The sequence below is a fragment of the Schistocerca gregaria genome, chromosome 8, assembly GCF_023897955.1.
Source record: "Schistocerca gregaria isolate iqSchGreg1 chromosome 8, iqSchGreg1.2, whole genome shotgun sequence".
In the NCBI taxonomy this organism is placed as follows: Eukaryota; Metazoa; Arthropoda; class Insecta; order Orthoptera; family Acrididae; genus Schistocerca; species Schistocerca gregaria.
In genome coordinates, this window is record NC_064927.1 from 33,217,056 (window position 1) to 33,223,033 (window position 5,978).

Genomic DNA, 5,978 nt, shown 5'->3' on the forward strand with positions numbered 1-5,978 from the left:
AGCCGTATACATGTAAATGTTGGTCGTCAGTGACCGTGTGGCCTAGTGGATAAGGCGTCGGACTTCGGATCTGAAAATTACAGGTTCGAATGCTGTCACGCTTGTGTTTTTCCAGATCTGAAAAAGAAACATACCGTTATAATGTAGCAATTGAGCAGTACGAAACCGTCTGAATGTTGCTGTTGACCATTTTTTGCTTGGAGATGCTCTTGAGCTTCAAACACACACAGCAAGACCGGTGTTAACTAGCGAAATGGTCGGCAGAGTGCCGACACAGCGAGTTTTGACTATCACTTGCACATCTAAAACAACGTCGGAAAGTAACTCGTTCGGCTTTTGAGTCACATAAAGTATGTGTGTTAATTTTGAAGCCACTAGCTCTGCTTGTTGTCATGCAATTTCTTTGCCTCTCAGAAATGATTATGACATAAAAGTGAAGTACGTGACGAGTGTGACGTTAGGAAAACATTAGGCAGCATGGAGAGATTCTGTATGGGACCACCCAACCCAAACGAGTACTGTGTGACGTGCTACCCGGCAGGTATTCATCGAGGTAGCCGGCTAGCTCGGTCGGTAGAGGGTCAGACTTTTAATCCCTGGGTCGTGGGTTCGAGCCAGACGCTGAGCGGAACGGAATTTTGTTCCGCTGCAGATGTAAATTACCGTTTTTCTGATTAACGAGATTTAATGGAAATAGCAACATTAAACTTTGCCTACGTCTCTGCCAGTCGCAAGGAAACTGTATTTGAAGGTGAAGGTGATTTTGTAGACATGTGTGAAAGACATGTTCTGAAATGCAAGTGTTGTTGTTTGGAGAGCACATCGGTTACGTGTCAGATGTGTAGCCAAGCAGTAATTTGTCGCCATAGCTGCAAATATTAGCCGGTAATATGAAGTGTTGTCAGCTAAAGTCTGATGATGCAGACGACCGTAAGGACGAAGTACCCAAGAGTACCGCTGGCCGCGCCTATTTAGCTCAGTGGTAGAGCACTGGTCTAATAAACCAGGGGTCGTAAGTTCCATCCTCACAGGAGAAAGATGAATTTTGGAAATCAGTTGCGTGTCGTGGCCGTATAGCAAACAGTACCTGTGATGACGAACAATTAGCGACAGGCGTTTTTTTAAGAATTACTGTCAGATGTGATTAAGGCGAATGGCGCCGATAAAGCATTTGCCAAAGCGGTACAGCATAAGGTGGGACGAGGCAGTCTGAATTACATTTTATAGATGTATTTCTCACATATCTCAGAGCCTCTCGCGATCTTCGTCGTCGTCGTCGTCGTCGTCGTCGTCGTCGTCGTCGTCGTCGTCGCCGCCGCCGCTTCTGCAGAAGTAGCAAATGGCCATCGTAGCAAATGCGGCGAGGGACGCCCTGCCTTCGATTCCGAATGCACATAGTGTGTGGTCTTGTTTCTCAGTCTATATTTGGTCGGTCTCGTCAGAGGTTGAATGTAACGAATGGGTGGGAAAGGGCAAGGGGCAGCGGCTGTGTAGAACGAAAACACAAATCCTCAGGGGTGTGAGCGTTTCGAGATGAGTCGTATACATGTAAATGTTGGTCGTCAGTGACCGTGTGGCCTAGTGGATAAGGCGTCGGACTTCGGATCTGAAAATTACAGGTTCGAATGCTGTCACGCTTGTGTTTTTCCAGATCTGAAAAAGAAACATACCGTTTTAATGTAGCAATTGAGCAGTACGAAACCGTCTGAATGTTGCTGTTGACCATTTTTTGCTTGGAGATGCTCTTGAGCTTCAAACACACACAGCAAGACCGGTGTTAACTAGCGAAATGGTCGGCAGAGTGCCGACACAGCGAGTTTTGACTATCACTTGCACATCTAAAACAACGTCGGAAAGTAACTCGTTCGGCTTTTGAGTCACATAAAGTATGTGTGTTAATTTTGAAGCCACTAGCTCTGCTTGTTGTCATGCAATTTCTTTGTCTCTCAGAAATGATTATGACATAAAAGTGAAGTACGTAACGAGTGTGACGTTAGGAAAACATTAGGCAGCATGGAGAGATTCTGTATGGGACCACCCAACCCAAACGAGTACTGTGTGACGTGCTACCCGGCAGGTATTCATCGAGGTAGCCGGCTAGCTCGGTCGGTAGAGGGTCAGACTCTTAATCCCAGGGTCGTGGGTTCGAGCCAGACGCTGGGCGGAACGGAATTTTGTTCCGCTGCAGATGTAAATTACCGTTTTTCTGATTAACGAGATTTAATGGAAATAGCAACATTAAACTTTGCCTACGTCTCTGTCAGTCGCAATTAAACTGTATTTGAAGGTTAAGGTGATTTTGTAGACATGTGTGAAAGACATGTTCTGAAATGCAAGTGTTGTTGTTTGGAGAGCACATCGGTTACGTGTCAGATGTGTAGCCAAGCAGTAATTTGTCGCCATAGCTGCAAATATTAGCCGGTAATATGATGTGTTGTCAGCTAAAGTCTGATGATGCAGACGACCGTAAGGACGAAGTACTCAAGAGTACCGCTGGGCCGCGCCTATTTAGCTCAGTGGTAGAGCACTGGTCTAATAAACCAGGGGTCGTAAGTTCCATCCTCACAGGAGAAAGATGAATTTTGGAAATCAGTTGCGCGTCGTGGCCGTATAGCAAACAGTACCTGTGATGACGAACAATTAGCGACAGGCGTTTTTTTAAGAATTACTCTCAGATGTGATTAAGGCGAATGGCGCCGATAAAGCATTTGCCAAAGCGGTACAGCATAAGGTGGGACGAGGCAGTCTGAATTACATTTTATAGATGTATTTCTCACATATCTCAGAGCCTCTCGCGATCTTCGTCGTCGTCGTCGTCGTCGTCGTCGCCGCCGCAGCTTCTGCAGAAGTAGCAAATGGCCATCGTAGCAAATGCGGCGAGGGACGCCCTGCCTTCGATTCCGAATGCACATAGTGTGTGGTCTTGTTTCTCAGTCTATATTTGGTCGGTCTCGTCAGAGGTTGAATGTAACGAATGGGTGGGAAAGGGCAAGGGGCAGCGGCTGTGTAGAACGAAAACACAAATCCTCAGGGGTGTGAGCGTTTCGAGATGAGTCGTATACATGTAAATGTTGGTCGTCAGTGACCGTGTGGCCTAGTGGATAAGGCGTCGGACTTCGGATCTGAAAATTACAGGTTCGAATGCTGTCACGCTTGTGTTTTTCCAGATCTGAAAAAGAAACATACCGTTTTAATGTAGCAATTGAGCAGTACGAAACCGTCTGAATGTTGCTGTTGACCATTTTTTGCTTGGAGATGCTCTTGAGCTTCAAACACACACAGCAAGACCGGTGTTAACTAGCAAAATGGTCGGCAGAGTGCCGACACAGCGAGTTTTGACTATCACTTGCACATCTAAAACAACGTCGGAAAGTAACTCGTTCGGCTTTTGAGTCACATAAAGTATGTGTGTTAATTTTGAAGCCACTAGCTCTGCTTGTTGTCATGCAATTTCTTTGTCTCTCAGAAATGATTATGACATAAAAGTGAAGTACGTGACGAGTGTGACGTTAGGAAAACATTAGGCAGCATGGAGAGATTCTGTATGGGACCACCCAACCCAAACGAGTACTGTGTGACGTGCTACCCGGCAGGTATTCATCGAGGTAGCCGGCTAGCTCGGTCGGTAGAGGGTCAGACTCTTAATCCCAGGGTCGTGGGTTCGAGCCAGACGCTGGGCGGAACGGAATTTTGTTCCGCTGCAGATGTAAATTACCGTTTTTCTGATTAACGAGATTTAATGGAAATAGCAACATTAAACTTTGCCTACGTCTCTGTCAGTCGCAAGGAAACTGTATTTGAAGGTTAAGGTGATTTTGTAGACATGTGTGAAAGACATGTTCTGAAATGCAAGTGTTGTTGTTTGGAGAGCACATCGGTTACGTGTCAGATGTGTAGCCAAGCAGTAATTTGTCGCCATAGCTGCAAATATTAGCCGGTAATATGATGTGTTGTCAGCTAAAGTCTGATGATGCAGACGACCGTAAGGACGAAGTACTCAAGAGTACCGCTGGGCCGCGCCTATTTAGCTCAGTGGTAGAGCACTGGTCTAATAAACCGGGGGTCGTAAGTTCCATCCTCACAGGAGAAAGATGAATTTTGGAAATCAGTTGCGCGTCGTGGCCGTATAGCAAACAGTACCTGTGATGACGAACAATTAGCGACAGGCGTTTTTTTAAGAATTACTCTCAGATGTGATTAAGGCGAATGGCGCCGATAAAGCATTTGCCAAAGCGGTACAGCATAAGGTGGGACGAGGCAGTCTGAATTACATTTTATAGATGTATTTCTCACATATCTCAGAGCCTCTCGCGATCTTCGTCGTCGTCGTCGTCGTCGTCGTCGCCGCCGCAGCTTCTGCAGAAGTAGCAAATGGCCATCGTAGCAAATGCGGCGAGGGACGCCCTGCCTTCGATTCCGAATGCACAAAGTGTGTGGTCTTGTTTCTCAGTCTATATTTGGTCGGTCTCGTCAGAGGTTGAATGTAACGAATGGTTGGGAAAGAGCAAGGGGCAGCGGCTGTGTAGAACGAAAACACAAATCCTCAGGGGTGTGAGCGTTTCGAGATGAGTCGTATACATGTAAATGTTGGTCGTCAGTGACCGTGTGGCCTAGTGGATAAGGCGTCGGACTTCGGATCTGAAAATTACAGGTTCGAATGCTGTCACGCTTGTGTTTTTCCAGATCTGAAAAAGAAACATACCGTTTTAATGTAGCAATTGAGCAGTACGAAACCGTCTGAATGTTGCTGTTGACCATTTTTTGCTTGGAGATGCTCTTGAGCTTGAAACACACACAGCAAGACCGGTGTTAACTAGCGAAATGGTCGGCAGAGTGCCGACACAGCGAGTTTTGACTATCACTTGCACATCTAAAACAACGTCGGAAAGTAACTCGTTCGGCTTTTGAGTCACATAAAGTATGTGTGTTAATTTTGAAGCCACTAGCTCTGCTTGTTGTCATGCAATTTCTTTGCCTCTCAGAAATGATTATGACATAAAAGTGAAGTACGTGACGAGTGTGACGTTAGGAAAACATTAGGCAGCATGGAGAGATTCTGTATGGGACCACCCAACCCAAACGAGTACTGTGTGACGTGCTACCCGGCAGGTATTCATCGAGGTAGCCGGCTAGTTCAGTCGGTGGAGCGTGAGAATCTTAATCCTAGGTTTGTTGGTTCGAGCCCCACGCTGGGCGCGAACGGAATTTTGTTCCGCTGCAGATGTAAATTACCGTTTTTCTAATTAACGAGATTTAATGGAAATAGCAACATTAAACTTTGCCTACATCTCTGTCAGTCGCAAGGAAACTGTACTTGAAGGTGAAGGTGATTTTGTAGACATGTGTGAAAGACATGTTCTGAAATGCAAGTGTTGTTGTTTGGAGAGCACATCGGTTACGTGTCAGATGTGTAGCCAAGCAGTAATTTGTCGCCATAGCTGCAAATATTAGCCGGTAATATGAAGTGTTGTCAGCTAAAGTCTGATGATGCAGACGACCGTAAGGACGAAGTACACAAGAGTACCGCTAGGCCGCGCCTCTTTAGCTCAGTGGTAGAGCACTGGTCTAATAAACCAGTGGTCGTAAGTTCCATCCTCACAGGAGAAAGATGAATTTAGGAAATCAGTTGCGCGTCGTGGCCGTATAGCAAACAGTACCTGTGATGACGAACAATTAGCGACAGGCGTTTTTTTAAGAATTACTCTCAGATGTGATTAAGGCGAATGGCGCCGATAAAGCATTTGCCAAAGCGGTACAGCATAAGGTGGGACGAGGCAGTCTGAATTACATTTTATAGATGTATTTCTCACATATCTCAGAGCCTCTCGCGATCGTCGTCGTCGTCGTCGTCGTCGTCGTCGTCGTCGTCGCCGCCGCCGCTTCTGCAGAAGTAGCAAATGGCCATCGTAGCAAATGCGGCGAGGGACGCCCTGCCTTCGATTCCGAATGCACAAAGTGTGTGGTCTTGTTTCTCAGTC

The 5,978-nt window shown here is 46.3% G+C and overlaps 1 non-coding gene across 1 annotated transcript; it reads left to right on the forward strand.

Annotated features, from left to right (window-relative positions):
- The first annotated feature begins 5,535 nt into the window (after window positions 1-5,535).
- On the forward strand, window positions 5,536-5,607 carry Trnai-aau (transfer RNA isoleucine (anticodon AAU)). Its single transcript has one exon. It is a non-coding gene; the product is annotated as a tRNA-Ile (tRNA).
- Window positions 5,608-5,978: the final 371 nt, after the last annotated feature.